The following is a 16,883-nucleotide window of genomic DNA, read 5'->3' on the forward strand; positions in this document are numbered from 1 at the left end:
TGACACAATAAAGAAATGCAAAATGCAAAAAGCTCCTAACCCAAAATATACAGAAATTCCAGAACACAATAAGAAGACTAAACCTAAGAATAATAGGTATAGAAGAGAGGGAAGATTTCCAACTTAAAGGGCCAGTGAATATCTTCAACAAAATTATAGAAGAAAACTTCCATAACCTAAAGAAAGAGATGCCCATGAACATACAAGAACCCTACAAAACTCCAAATAGATTGGGGCAGAAAAGAAATTCTTCCTGTCACATAATAGTCAAAACAACAAATGCACAAAACAAAGCAAGAATATTAAAAGCAGTAAGGGAAAAATGTCAAGTAACATATAAAGGCAGACTTATCAGAATTACACCACAGTTCTCATCAGAGACTATGAAAGCCAGAAGATCTTGTGCAGATGTCATACAGAGCCTAAGAGAACACAAATGTCAAGCTACTATACCCAGCAAAATTCTCACTTAACATAGATGGAGAAACCAAGATATGCCATGAGAAAAACAAATGTACACAATATCTTTCCGCAAATCCAGCAGTATTAAAGATAGTAGATGGAAAATGCCAACACAAGAGGGGAAACTATACCTTAGAAAAAGCAAGAAAGTAATGTTCTTTCAACAAACCCAAAAGAAGATAGCCACATAAACATAATTCCACCTCTAACAACAAAAATAATAGGAAGCAACAATCACTATTGCTTAATATCTCTTAACATCAATAGACTCAATTCCTCAATAAAAGGACATATACTAATAGACTGGGTACATAAAGAGGACCCAGCATTTTACTGTATACAGGAAACGCTCCTCAGTGTCAAAGACAGACACTATCTCCGAGTAAAGGACTGGAAAACAATTTTCCAAGCAAAAGGTCCCAAAAGAAAAGCTGGAATAGCCATTCTAATATCGAATAAAATCAACTTTCAACCCAAAGTTAACATAAAGAATAAGGAAGGACACTTCATACTCATCAAAGGAAAAATCTACCAAGAAGCACTCTCAATTCTGAACATTTATCCTCTAAATGCAAGAGCATCCACATTCATAAAAGAAACTTTACTAAAACTCAAAGCATACAACACACCACACACAATCACAGTGGAAGTCATTAACATCCCAATGGACAAATCATAGACACACAAACTAAACAGAGAAACAGTGAAACTAACAGAAGTTATGAACCAAATGGATTTAGCAGATAACTATAGAACATTTCATCCTAAAACAAAAGAATATACCTTCTTCTCAGCATGTCATTGTACCTTCTCAAAATTGACCATATAATTGGTCACAAAATAGGCCTCAACAGATACAAGAAGATTGAAATAATTCCATACATCCTATCAGATTACCATGATATAAGGCTGATCTTCTATAACACCAAAAGCAACAGAAAGCCCACATGCACATGGAAGCTGAACAATGCCCTATTCAATGATACCTTGGTCATGGAAGGAAGGAAGGAAGGAAGAAAGAAAGAAAGAAAGAAAGAAAGAAAGAAAGAAAGAAAGAAAGAAAGAGAAAGAGAGAGGGAGAGAGAGAGGAGAGAGAGAGAGAGAAGAGAGAGAGAGAGAGAGAGAGAGAGAGAGAGAGAGAGAGAAGACGTTTTAAAACTTAATGAAAAATCAAGGCACAACATACCCAAACTTAAGGGACACAATGAAAGCAGTGGTAAGAGGAAAACTCATAGCTCTGAGTGCCTCCAAAAAGAAACTGGAGAGAGATTACACTAGCAGTTTAACAGCACACTTGAAAGCTCTAGAACAAAAAGAAGCAAATATGCTCAAGAGGAATAGACAGCAGGAAACAATCAAACTCAGGGCTGAAATCAACCAAGTCGAAACAAACAAACAAACAAACAAATAAAAACCAATAAAACCAGGAGCTTGTTCTTTGAGAATAATCAACAAAGATAGATAAACCCTTAGTCAGACTAACCAGAGGGCATAGAGACAGTATCCAAATTAACAAAATCAGAAATGAAAAGGGAGCTATAACAAAAGAAACAGAGGAAATTTAAAGAGTCATCAGATCCTACTAAAAATGCCTATACTCAACAAAAACAGAAAATCTGGATGAAGTGCACAATTTTCTAGACAGAATCCAGATCAGGTAAGCCATCTAAACAATCCCATAACCACTAAAGAAATAGAAGCAGTCATTAAAAGCCTCCCAACCAAAACTTCCCAGAACCAGATGGGCTTAGTGCAGAATTCTATCAGACCTTCAAAGAGGACCTAATACCAATACACTTCAAACTATTCCACAAAACAAACAAACAAAAACAGAAGGTACACTACCAAATTCATTTTTTGAAGCCACAGTTATGCTGATACCAAATCCACACAAAGACTCAACAAAGAAAGAGAAATCAAATCAATTTCCCTTATGAATATCAATGCAAAAATATTCAATAAAATTCCCACAAACCAAATCGAAGAACATATCAAAAATAATCATTTCATTACGATCAAGTAGGCTTCACCCCAGGGATGCAGGGATGGTTCAATATACAGAAATCCATCAACATAATCCACTACATAAACAAACTCAAAGGAAAAAAACACACGATCATTTCATCAGATGCTGAAAAAGCATTTGAGAAAATTCAACATGCCTTCATGTTAAAAGTCTTGGAAGGCCCACACCTAAACATAGTAAAAGCAATATACATCAAACCAGTATCCAATATCAAACTAAATAGAGAGAAACTTAAAGCAATTCCACTAAAATCAGGGACAAGGCCACCCACTCTCTCCCTATCTATTCAATATAGTACTTGAAGTTCTAGCTAGAGTAATTAGACAACAAAAAAGAGGTCAATGGGATACAAATTGGGAAGGAAAATGTCAAAATATCACTGTTTGCAAATGATATGATAGTATGTTTAAGTGACCCCAAAAATTCCACCAGAGAACTCCTACAGCTAATAAACAACTTCAGCAAAGTGTACAGATATACAATTAACTCAAACAAATCAGTATCCTTTCTGCACTCAAAGGATAAATGGGCAGAGAAAGAAATTATAGAAATGACACCCTTTACAATAGTCACAAACAATATAAAATATCTTAGTGTGACTCTAACCAAATAAGTTATAAGAAGGGGGAACAAAATACCCACAAGAGAAAATATGGAGACAAAGACTGGAGCAGAGACTGAAGAAAAGGCCATCCAGAGATTGCCCCACCTGGGAATCCATCCCATATACAGTCACCAAAACTGGATGCTATTGAGGATTCCAGAGAGTGCTTGCTGAAAGAAGCCTGATATTGCTGTCTCCTGAGAGGCTCTGCCAGAGCCTGATAAACAGAGGCAGATGTTCACAACCAACCATTGGACTGAGCGTGGGGTCCCTGATGGAGGAGTTGGAGAAGACACTGAAGGAGTTGAGGGGGTTTGCAACCCCATTGGGGAACATCAGTGTCAACCAGTCAGACCCCCTGGAGCTCCCAGGGACTTGACCACCAACCAAAGAGTACACATGGAGGGACCCATGGCTCTGGGTGCATATGGGGCAGAGGATGGCCTTGTTGGACATCAGTGGGTGGAGAGGCCCTTGCTCCTGAGGGTATTTAATGCCCCAGTTTTGGGAAATACCAGGGCAGGAAGACAGGAGTGGGTGGGTGGATGGGTGAGCATCCTCATAGGGGCAGGGGGAGACAGGATGGGATAGGGGTTTGAGAAGAGTAGACCTGGAAAGAAAAAAAACTTTTGAAATGTAAATAAAGAAAATATCCAGTTTAAAAAATTTTTAAAAATCTATCTCCTGTATCACCTAAATAACTAAATTGCTCAGGAGCAAATTTAACAAGAATGTCTAATATCTTACATATTGAAAACTGTAAAATACTGCTGAGAAAATTGGAGAGTAGGACAGAAATCTAGCAGATAAGGAACATTTCATAACTCTAAACTGGAAAACTCTGCATTATTAAAATGCCATTTCTCTCCCAAACTGATCTATAAATTCAGTATAATCTGTATAAAAATCCAAGCAGACTATTTTACACAAATTGAACAGATTATAAAAGTTGTACAGAAATGCAAAAGACCTAGTAAAGGTTTTTTAAAGTATATTCCAACAAATATTGGAACATTTGCAGTATTTACTGTAAAGCCACAGAAATTAGACAATGTGAGATCAATGAGAGGCCAGGAATAAATCCTCTCACTTATGGTCAATTTACTTTCAACAAAAGTACCAAGATAATTCAATGAGAAAATGAACAGCCTTTTTACTACATGGTTTGGGGACAATTAGAAATCCATTTGCAAAAGAAAAAATAAAATGTTTACTTAATGCTGCATACAAAAATTAATTTATAATGTATCCTATACTGTAATAGAAGAATTAAAGCTATATAACTTCTAAAATAAACTAGGAAGAATATGAGCTTTATGATTTAAGTTGTAAAAATCAGAATTTATTAAAATTAATTGTTTTGCTTCAACAGGAATGGTTGAAAAATTAAAGACAAGCTAAAGACTATGATAAGATATTACAAATCATATATGGGAAGAAAAAAAAAAAACTGTTGAAATTGAAAAAGACTACCAAAAGTTTTAAATGGTTTGACAGCTATTCTTGGTTCTCAACTTGACTACATCTGGAATAAACTAAAATCCAAAAATGGCGAGCATATCTGTGGGATTGAGGGATTGTCTGCATTGGGTTGGCTTGTGGGCATGTCTTAGGAGGAACATTGTGGTGGTTTCAATATACTTGGCCCAGGGAGTGGCACTATTTGGTGGTGTGGCCTTGCTGGAGTAGGTGTAATCTTATTGGATGAGGTGTGTCTCTGTGGTTGTAGGCTTTGAGAGCTTCCTTCTAACTGCCTGAGGATGCCAGTCTTCTCCTGTTTGCCTCCTGAAAAAGATGTGCAACTCTGAGCTCCTCCTGCCATGCCTTGATGATAATGGATTGAACCTCTTAACCTGTAAGCCAGATCCAATGAAATGTTGTCCTTATAAGGGTTGCCTTTGCTTTTCTCCCTGACTGATCAGCTCCTGAATTTGCCTGGAGATTCAGGCAGCCCTGGAAGTTACTGCTCAATACTGCATCCAGGAGCTGGATCAGTATGGCCAATGTGTAGCAGCCAAGCCAGAGTTGTGGCATCGAGATTGTCACCCCCTTAAGATGAGCATTGCTCGCTGCACGTCCTCCCACCCCACCATCCACCAGAACCTACAGGCCTGTGCTGAGCCGTTTGAAGCCTTTGAGGAGTGTCTTCACTTGAATGAGGCAGCAGTTGGCAACTGTGTTAAACACGTAGGCCACTTCCTACAGTGTGCTGATCAGGTGCAGCCACCAAGTTCACCCACAACTGGAGAGGCACAGCCCCTGCCTGCCTCCTGACAACCGCCTTGGACTTATAGAAAATGGACATGAGCTCGCCTAGAATGACAAGAGTTTTGAAGTCTTTAGGGCCCTGCTATGGGTCTGGCTCTCCTGGACTTAAGGATGCTACATAAATAAAAAGAGTTACCTTTGTCATGGTTTCTGTTCACAGTAGTAAAACCGTAAGATTTTTAAGTGAGAAGATCCACTCCTCTGTGTGCTGTATCATTTCCTGGATTTTGGGAAATGTATCATACAAGAATGGAGAATGTGAGTTACATAGTAAGCATAAATGTATGCATTTCTTTTTATGTATGAATTTCTTTCTACTTTTGACCGCCTTGAATTCTCCACAGTGATAGATGATAAACTCCCAATTGTACGTTAAACAAACCCCTTCTTCCCTAAACTGCTTTTCTTCTGGGTAATTATCTAGCCAGATAAATGAAACTAGAACATACATACTATGTTACGAGTGAATCACAAAAGAATTTTGATATGTAAAAGCCAGAGGCAATAACTGTGTATTGTATCATTCCACATATATGACATTCTTTACATTCCTTTTTGATTTATTTATTTGATGTATACAAATGTTTTGTCTGCATAGATATATGTTTACTTTGTGCATCCTTGGTGCCCCTGGACGTCAGAAGATGTCAGTTCCCCTAGAACTGGAGTTACACATTGTTGTGAGCCACAATGTGGAAGATGATAAATGAACAATTATCTTATTTATTTATCATTTTAATTTTTTGTCATATATCCCAGCTGAAGTTCAATAAATACTCTTATACACTGAACCATCTCTCCTGTCCTTTATGGATCTGACATATTCAAGTAGCAAATTTATATCTATAGAAAGTAGATCAGACTGGGGGTGTATGGTGGTGCACACCTTTAATACCAGCATTTGAGAGGGAGAGACAGACAGATCTCTGAGTTTGAGGCTACGCTGATCTACAGAATGAGTTCCAGGACATAAGGCTGCATACACAGAGAAGCCTTGTCTTGCAAAATAAACCAAAACAAAATAACCTCCCTAATTCTTTTCTTCAGCACAAAAAAACATGTAAAATTTTCATAGCACCATTATCCATATCTCAAATTTCAGATCTCATGTTTCTTTCTAATTTTTTATGTTTGTAATGTGGAAGGGGGTTCTGTTCTCCACTGAATGAAGAGAACCTAGGAATACAGATAAGGAATACAAACTAGAGTCCTCTTTTAAAGTATGTATATAGTTTGCAAAAGGATAGGTAGGTAGGTAGATAGATAGATAGATAGATAGATAGACAAACAGATATATACATACATACACATATATACATACATACATACATACATACATACATACATAATACATACATAGTGTGCATGCGCGCGTGTGTGTGTGTGTGTGTGTGTATGTATGTATGTTTATGCATGCCATGCTGTACCTGTGGAGGTCAGAGGACAACTTCCATCTGTTAGTTCTCTGCTTCTATGGTTTCAGTCCTGGACATCAAACTTGTTCATCAGACTTTGTGGCAAGCACCTTCCCTGTTGAGCCAACTTGCCAGCACTTTGCTACATTTGTGCTAATTTTAATTCAACAGAACTTCTTAGAGTTAAATTCTTAGGAATAAAGTTGTCAAGACTGAGCCACTTTCTCCTCTCCTGATTGATAGCTTTTCAATTCATTTATTACTTAGCCATGGCTGCTGTAAAAAAAAAAAAAGCTGTTTTTGTTGTACTATCCTTTTAGTACATCCTTAGGAAAATACAACTTTGGAATTAAATGGAGCAAAATATAAAATATCAAACTTAAAAGATGTGGATCTAAGATCATTCTAAAGTAATTTTCTCAAAGTCCAATGGCATATTTGTGACTCCTAAATCAATAAATTGACTTAGTAGTGACACAGAGAGAGGGAGAGAAAGAGAGAGAGAAGCAGGAAAGGATGCTCAACAGGTAAAGGGCACGCAATGTAAGCCTGATAAATGAACCCATATACCCATATAAAGGTAGAAGGAGCAATAAAACAGACTTTTAAAAGTTGTTCTCTCACCTCCATAGTCAAGCCCTGGCACACATGTACACTCTTTATACAACACACACACACAGTAATTATAATGATGCTAGTGATGATGATGATAATGGAAACATACTGTAGTATAGCTCTTCTTAAGCCAAAATGCAAACTAAAATGTCAGTTATAATCAGAATTGCAAATTGAATCTTTCATGAACCATAGTTATTAAGTTTAGTCTCTGCACAGAAAGGCCATAAGGAAAATCATTACTTTAAAGATTAACAATAGATAATGTTGAGCTCATACCTGCTTTTTGGTTAATTCCTAGCATTAGGGAGTAAGGGAGACAATAAAAAAATGGACAAGCAATTCACACTGGGAACTGCTCCACGGAACAGATACACACCTGTTCTGTGTAACCTGCTTTCCCCCATTCAACAACTAGAAGACAGCAGAAGTAACAGGGACTAAGAATAATTGGAGTAGGGGAAACAGCTGACAGTAAAGAAGGGAAGACCAAAAAAAAAAAAAAAAAAGTTAAAGTATATAGCCAAATGAGAAAGCAGTTATCTGGCTGAACCAGTCACTAAACTTTAGCTTCTCACAAGGCCACCTGACCCTATAACACCTTTAATGCCACACTACTCACTCCATGCCCCATGACCCACGCTCCACATCATGATGAAAATTTGCCTTCATTTAAACACCTGTGAAAGATACCTCTGGAAGGGTCTTTGTGTGGGAGTGGGTAGGAATGGGGCCGGAATATTCCAGAGAATTTTAACTGAGACAGGGAAAACCACAATGAATGTGGGAGCCAAAATATCAGTGGACTGAAGTCCCCATATGAATAAATAGGGAGGGGGAAGGGAGGGGAAGGAGGGAAGGAGAAAGGAACACTGAGAGAAACATCTGTCTCTCTGTCCCTCTCTCTGTCTGTCTCTCTCTCTGTCTTTCTCTGTCTCTGTTTTTCTGAGGTAAAGACACCTCACACTCCCCTTCATATTCAGCTATGCTGGATGCCTGGTTTTAGCTCTCTCCTCTAAACCAACATGCCCCCCAACACACATACGCTGAAGCCAGGATTAACTTCTCTCTTCCACACTGGTTATCTAACCTGAAGAGTTTCTACAGTCCTGAGGTTCCCCCTATTGCTCAGCTCTCTTCTCTACATCCACTTGGCTCTTTGGCCCTGATTACTTGGTGTTGTCTGGCTACTTTGATAAATAAAAAGTGAAACAAGAGGAAGGAAAAGTCCTAGAGGAATAAGAACTAAGGGGCTTTCAAAGCAGGTCGTAACAGGCTCACAGAGCGTCTCCGAAAGTTGAAAGAAATACATAGTTCTGCTGGCTTTAGAAAGCAACAGACAGTGGGGAAATATCATGGCAGAAAGAGCCCTTCTGAACATATCTGTAAACTGCAGTGGCCTCCTTGACTTCTGGGAGGTCAATTGTTAGTTATCTCACTTAGCTATGTAGAGCAAGGTTTTCTAGGGTTGTTTTGGTTTGTTTTTTAGGGTTTTTATTGTTGTTGTGGGGTTTTCTTTGGCTAAAATATGTGTGTTCTTCTAACCCTTCCCTCTTTGACTTCCTGGATTCATGAAAAGAAAAGGAAAGTAATGGAGCTGTTCCGTGCCCTGTGCTTTTGTAATTGAGAAACATGACAGGTCTTTTTCTCCTTTTCACACATTCTATATTTTAAAAACTGCTGTCAGACTAAGACGTTGCCAAGATTCAACCCCAAATGAAATCATACCAAGAAAACTAAAAGTTATATGAAAAGCAGATGGATTATAGATCAAATCATATAGCCTCCACATGTCTTGTGGTTTAAAAGCTATGTTCATTCCTCTTAGGTCAAATTTACAATATTAGCCATAATTAGTGTATAATAAAATCTTTATCCTTTTATTACTCTACTTTCTTACCATCAGCCTGTATTCCCCAGGTCCAAAGCAATTGGGGAAAAATGAAAATTTTCTGTTGTCAGTTACCTATAAGTCTATCCCGTGGAAGAAAACGAGTATATTTTCCCAAATCTAGAAAATGGAAATAGAGTAAATAAATATTACATAGTTTTCATTATGCTCATTACCTTCACTTAAGAAAAAGATTTCTTAGTCAGACCCTTCTAAAGCAAAAAAGACCCTATTTATATGGAGTTGTGTCAACTGGGAGTATGGAAAAACAAATGTCTTCTCATCGCAGATAGGGCACCATGCAGAGAGCAAAATAAACACTCCATCAAGTTTGGCTTGGAAAATTGGCAAAAGGGTTTATTAGGCTTACTTACTATGGTGGTTTATATATGCTTGAAGTAGGTGTGGCCTTGTTGGAGGAAGTGTGTCACTGTAGGTGTGGGATTTAAGACCTTCATCCTAGCTGCCTGGAAGCCAGTCTTCTAGCAGCCTTCAAATGAAGATGTAGAACTCTCAGTTCCTCCTGCACCATGCCTGCCTGGATGCTGCCATGTTCCCACCTTGATGATAATGGACTGAACCACTGAACCTGTATGTCAGTCCCAATTAAATGTTGCCTTTATAAGAGTTGCCTTGGTCATGGTGTCTGTTCACAGCAGTAAAACTCTAACTAAGACAGTTACAGAATCTTTTTCTCCCAGCCCTCTTTGTTTTTTGTTTGTTTGCTTGTTTTTTTAGTTTTTAAACTCTTTTTGGAACAATAAACATGATAGAAGTAGAAAACTCTCTTACTAAGTCCTCTGTGAAAGGAATTTGTGACGAGTTCCTGATTAGACAGAAACCATTCAATCTCCAAGAAAGAATATGCAGAGTAACTGTGGCTTCATACAATGAAGTAGTGTTCCTTCTGTTTCTATTTTGTGGAATAGTTTGAAGAGTATTGGTATTAGGTCTTCTTTGAAGGTCTGATAGATTTCTGCACTAAGCCTATCTTGTCCTGCATTTTTGTTTTGTTTTTTTTTTTCCCTTGGGGGGAGTTGGGAGACGTTTAATGACTGCTTCTATTTCTTTAGGGATTATGGGACTGTTTAGATGGTTTATCTGATCCAGATTTAACTTTGGTAGCTGCTATCTGTCTAGAAAATTGTCCAACTCATCCAGATATTCTAGTTATGTTGAGTATAGGCATCTTTAGTAAGATCTGATGATTTTTTTATTTACTCAGTTTCTATTGTTATATCTTCCTTTTAATTTCTGGTTTTATTAGTTTGGATACTGTCTCTGTGCCCTCTGGTTAGTCTGGCTAAGGGCTTATCTATCTTGTTGATTTTCTCAAAGAACCATCTACTGGTTTGGTTAATTCTTTTTATACTTCTTTTTATTTCTATTTGGTTGATTTCAGCCCTGAGTTTCATTACTTCCTGCCATCTACTCCTCTTGGGTGTATTTGCTTTTTTTTGTTCTAGAGCTTTCAGGTGTGTTGTTAAGCTGCTATTGTATGCTCTCTCAAGTTTCTTTATGGAGGCACTCAGAATTATGAGTTTTCCTCTCAGCACTGCTTTCATTGTATCCCATAAGTTTTGATATGCTGTATCTCCATTCTCATTGAATTCTAAAAAGTCTTTTATTTATTTATTTATTTATTCCTTGACCAAGTTATCATTAAGTAGGGATTCCACGTGTGTGTGGGCTTTTTGTTGTTTTTGTTGCTATTGAATACCAACCTTAGTCCATCGTGATCTGATGGGGTGCATGGGATTATTTCAGTCTTTTTGCATCTGTTGAGGCCTGTTTTGTAACCAATTATATGGTCAATTTTGGAGAAGACACCATGAGGTGCTGAGAAGAAAGTATATCCTTTTGTTTTAGGATGAACTGTTCTATAGATATCTGTTAAATCCATTTGGTCCATAACTTCTGTTAGTTTTAATGTGTCTCTGTCTAGTTTGTGTTCCCATGATTTGTCCATTGCTGAGAGTGGGGTGTTGAAGTCTCCCACTATTATTGTGTGAGGTACAGTGTGTGGTTTCTTCAAGAAAGGTTTTCTCTGTATGGCTGTGGCTGTCCTAGAACTAGTTCTGTAGACCAGGATGGACTTGAACTCACAGAGATCTGACTGCCTCTGCCTCCTGGGATTAAAAGTGAGCACCACCACAGCCTGGCTGCCAAACTTTTGTAAAACTCAGATCGTTTGGGGGGAGGGTGGATTTCCCAGAAATCTCACCTGTCTAGACCTCAACATATCATGCTGTCCATGATAGCTACCTAGGTTTCTCTTATTTTAAGCTATCACACTTAATGAGAATCCTCTTCAGGTTTTAAAGGAGCATCTTTCCTTTCTTTTAAGGCTCTGTCATGTTGCCTCTAAAACAATTTATTGTTTTTCATAATGCTCTTCTACCTCAAGGCCCCCTAGGGTTACAAGTTTCTCTCTACCAATAAAGTTCCTTTCTAAAGGGCAATTTTGTTATCTCTGTCTATGAACCTGCCCATCTCCATTCTCTAATTATATATATATATATATATATATAAAATAAGAAATACAAAATTTTTAAAGCATATGAAAAGGAGGAGGAAAGTGGAAGTAGCAGGACTTCATGTAGACTACAGGGTTGTCTGAGGTGAAACAGGAAAAGGAAGAAGCACACAGAACTTTGAATGTCTCAGACCTACACTAAGATCTCACTATTTGTATTTGTATTTGTATTTGTATTTGTATTTGTATTTGTATTTGTATTTGTTTTGTATTTGTATTTGTTTTTGTTTTTGTTTTTGTTTTTGTATTTGTATTTGTATTTGTATATGTATTTGTATTTGTATTTGTATTTGTATTTGTTTTGTATTTGTATTTGTTTTTGTTTTTGTATTTGTATTTGTATTTGTATTTGTATTTGTATTTGTATATGTATTTGTATTTGTATGTGTATGTGTATGTGTATGTGTATGTGTATGTGTATGTGTATGTGTATGTGTATGTGTATTTGTATTTGTATTTGTATTTGTATTTGTATTTGTATTTGTATTTGTATTTGTATTTGTATTTGTATTGGTATTTGCCAGAGCTCAGTCACAGTGATAAGTAGCTAAGCAGGCTTGCAGGTCATTGAGGATGGACCATTCCCTTCATGATCAGCTTTACACCTCACCTCGAGTTTCCATGGTAACATCAATTCCAATAAAGAGAAGTTTCACATGTGCCCCTCCTCAGAACTTAAAATACCTTATGAAGGTCTGAAGGGAATGGGTCAGCATTTAAGAATGCTGGATCCTGCTCACAGTCAGCTATTGGATGGATCACAGGGCCCCCAATGGAGGAGCTAGAGAAAGTATCCAAGGAGCTAAAGTGATCTGCAACCCTATAGGTGGAACAACATTATGAACTAACCAGTACCCCAGAGCTCTTGACTCTAGCTGCATATGTATCAAAAGATGGCCTAGTCGGCCATCACTGGAAAGAGAGGCCCATTGGACTTGCAAACTTTATATGCCCCAGTACAGGGGAACGCCAGGGCCAAAAAGTGGGAGTGGGTGGGTAGGGGAGTGGGGGGGGGAGTATGGGGGACTTTTGGGATAGCATTGGAAATGTAAATGAGGAAAATACCTAATTAAAATATTTTTTTAAAAAAAGAATGCTGGATCCTCTTCTGAAGGACCTAGATTCAATTCCCAGCACTCACATGTCAGCTCACAACCCTCTATAACTCCAGATCCAGGGGTTTCTCCACTTTCTTCTGCCCTCCTCAGGCACAAGGCATGTGTGTGTTACACAGACATACATGTAGGCAAAACATACACACATACAATTTTTCTTTAATTTAAAAGAATATAAAGGAGGAGAGCTTTGTTGAGGTCCCAGGGAAAAACATTTCTTTTTGGTAAAGGACAGCTCTTGTATTGTTTTGTTTTAAGGATTTGTTTGGTTTTATTTCATGTGTAAGAATGGCTTGCCATTATGTATGAATGTTCAAGTCAAGTATGCCTGGTACCCAAAGAAGTGAGAAAAGGATGTCAGATCTCCCAGAACTAGAGTTACAGACAATTGTGAGCTGCCCTATGTGTGTAGGAAAACAAACTCAAGTCCTCTGCAAGAGCAGCAAGTGATTTTTAACTGGTATACTAGCTCCCCTGTCCTCTAGTGCCCACTCTCTTAAAAGCTGATGCAACTAGGACTATAATAATGGCTATTCTTGGTTGTCAATTTGACTACATCTGGAATTAACTAAAACCCAAGTACTTGGATACACCTGTGAGATATTTTTCTTAATTAAATCATTTGAAATGTGAAGGTTCACCTTTCATCTGAATCTTTTGATGAGGGAAAATATAGGCTTCTGTTGGAAGCCTATATAAAGGACATGGAAGGAGAAAAACTTACTCTTTGTCTGTTTGCCCTCATTCTTGCTAGCAAGTCCATTCCTTCATTGGCATTATTAGAGCTCATTTCTCCAGAATTCTGGCATATATTGAAAACCAAATAAGGCATCCAGCTTCACGTACTAAGCAACTACTGGACACTTGAACTTTCTGTTGCTATTGTTGGACTAGGTGGATCACATCCTGTAGGTCATTCTAATAAATCATAAATAATATATGTATGAATATATTAATGGATATATTAATAAATCTCTCTATATGTTAGCATTATGTGTGTATATGCATATATGTATATACACACACACACATACACACACACACACACACATATATATATATATATATATATATATATATATATACCCTTTATATATTTATATATTTGGGCCAATATCTAAAACAAAGAAAGAAGAAAAAGTAAAGTTCCAGTTTTTGAGTTAGAACTCAGAAGTGTGGGGCTTAGTAGTAAAGATCTATATGTATATACCATAAATATATATATATATATATATATATATATATATAGAGAGAGAGAGAGAGAGAGAGAGAGATTCACGTTTTCAGTTCTGTTCTGTTCCTGTAGAGCAATGGTTCTTAACTTTTCTGATGCTGTGATACTTTAAGATAGTTCCTCGTAAAGGGACTCTTTAATATAGCTCCCAAACATAAAGTTATTTTTGTTGCTATGGCATAATTGCAATTTTGATAGTTGTGAGTTGTAATGTACATATTTTGGAGATAGAAGTATTCCAAGGGAGTTGTGACCAACAGGTTGAGAACCACTTCTCTGAGAACTCCAACTATACAGGGTAATACAGACTAATACTTCTAGCCAAGAGACCAACCTTCAGGAATGCTGATAAGACAGAAAACATACCTGTGGCTGCTTGGCATTAACAGTGAATAGGCAGAACACAGAATTTTCAAGGCAGTGAAACTATTCTGTAACAAAACTATTCTACAATGGTTTATACATGTCATTTAACATTTGTCAAAATCCATGGCGTGTACAACAGGAAGAATGAAACCCTAGTGTCAGTTATGGACTCTGGGTGATAATGATGTGTCAAAGTAGGTTCACCAGTTGTGATAAATGGGCCACTCAAGTGTGGAGGGTTGACTGTGGAGGAAACTGTGCCTATGGGCATAGGTCAAGGGTGTATGAGAATTCTATACTGTCTACTCAATGTTTCTAGGAACTTAAAATGTTCCCAAACATAAACTTTTTAAACATCACCAATAAAAAGAATCTGGGAATGTTCTTTTTCCATAAGGTGATAGAACAGACATATTTCTTTGGCAGAAAGTAAAGCGAATGATCTCTTAAGGTCCCTTTTCAACCTGATGTCCCTGATTTCTATGCTCTGTTGGGCATTGAAAAACCACTGGCTCTTAAGGCAGGAAGGGATTTTAAGGGTCAACTAATGGATGGATTATTTCCTCTGCAGTAAAATCACTGAAAGGTTATCTGCTCTTCAAAGAAAATACACCAATTGTAGCTTTCATTAATTATTTCAAAGCCTGCTTGCTTGGATAACTTTATCTGAAACATGTGCCCTCATTGAATCATCTGTGTCTCCATAGTTCCTTCACATTGACCTGATACATATACTCAGGAAGACATATGTAAAACTTCAGATGAATCTGTTAGCTGTTTTACAGAGTATCCCACCAATACATGTGACAGCCTAGTCAGAGTTGGAGAGACTGGAAGAAATTAGGTATGTATCAGTAACAACCTGACCGTTCCACAGAAGTCTACAAGTAGTGCCTCGAGTGACCTTGAGGTTCTGGAGAAAGGACAAAAGGAGGGCCTAAGTTAAAGGGTGTACAGGATGACCATGAGCAAGTATGGATAAAGACCATGTTCATTTGTTTGTACCAGGGTCATCATCATATTCATGGGTGCTGATTATGTCCACTCAACTTCCTTAAACATCATCACCAAGCTGCTATAGGTTACTAGCAGTCAAAAATATTCTATCTTCCCGAGGAGTTCTGAGCCTTGCCTAGAAGCTCATGGCACTTGTAATTCCTTCAGTATTTCTCTCTACTAATTACCTTTGCTGTGATACTGATTCCTTTTTTAATTTAGCCTCCTTATATTCACCTGTTTTCCATCAGAACGTTCTCTCTCTCCTCAGTTCTAATAATGATGATATTGCTAAAACCCAAACTCAGGGATGGAGAGATGGATCAACAGTTAAGAGAAATCACTGTTCTTTCAGGGGTCTTGGTTCAGTTCCAAGTACCCACATGGAAGCATGCAATGATCCTTAACTCTAGTTCCAGTGGATCCAACACCCTCTTCTGGCCTCTGTGGTGCACATGTATACATGCAGGCAAAACACTCATACATGTAAAAAAGAAATACATGTGCTTTTCCTTGTAATTAAACATTTATTATTATGGAAAAGTTAAAAAACTATAATAAAATGATGTGTACATAGAAAACAAAGTATACAGTTAAAAATGTTACATAAGAATATCAAATATGGCTGATCGCTGGTTGAAACAACATAATGGTTTAAATACAACATTTTATTTGTTCTCCGTGTCCTCTTAGGTGTATTTATAATTTTCCTTTTCTTTTTCTTCTTCTCTCATATATTACATCCCACCTACATTTGCCCCTCCCCAAGTCTCTTCCCCCCCTTCCCTCTTCCTCAGGTCCACCTCCCCTCCACCTCCCCCCCCCCCCGAAAAGAGAAGGCCTGCCAGGGAAGTCAACCAAACAGAATAACAAGCTACAATAGAGCATGTACCCTTAAGTTAAGACAGGATGAGGCAACTCAAGAAGAGAAATAGGATCTTGTGGAAGCAGGCAAAGTGTCAGATAGCCCTTGATACCACTGTTAATAATCCTACAAAAATACCAAGCTACTCCACTATACCATTTATTCGAGGACTTAAGTCAGACTCCTATAAGCCCCTGATCTCTGCCAGGCCCCAAGATTCATGATCAGTTCAGTTAATTTGAATAAAGGTTTGTCTATCTTGTTGATTTTCTCAAAGAACTAACTCCTCATTTCATTGATTCTTTGAATTGTTCTCTTTGTTTCCATTTTTATTGAATTAAACCCTCAGTTTGATTATTCCCTGCTGTCTACTTGTATACTCCTTTAGGGTGAGTTTGCTTTGTATGTGTGTGTGTGTGTGTGTGTGTGTGTGTGTGTATGTGTGCGCGCACGCGCTACAGGTAACCAGTAAGATCTCTCTAATTTCTTT

At 37.7% G+C, this 16,883-nt stretch overlaps 1 protein-coding gene and 1 pseudogene across 3 annotated transcripts in view; one reads left to right on the top strand and one right to left on the bottom strand.

The window, feature by feature from the left end:
- The window catches only part of Gm7209, a 97,195-nt pseudogene extending 91,819 nt beyond the window's left edge, over nt 1–5,376 (top strand).
- Nucleotides 1–16,883, bottom strand: part of Frmpd4 (FERM and PDZ domain containing 4) — a 1,105,936-nt gene that overhangs the window by 1,069,670 nt on the left and 19,383 nt on the right. The window lies entirely within an intron of this gene.

This window comes from Mus musculus, chromosome X (assembly GCF_000001635.26).
Source record: "Mus musculus strain C57BL/6J chromosome X, GRCm38.p6 C57BL/6J".
Taxonomy (NCBI): Eukaryota; Metazoa; Chordata; class Mammalia; order Rodentia; family Muridae; genus Mus; species Mus musculus.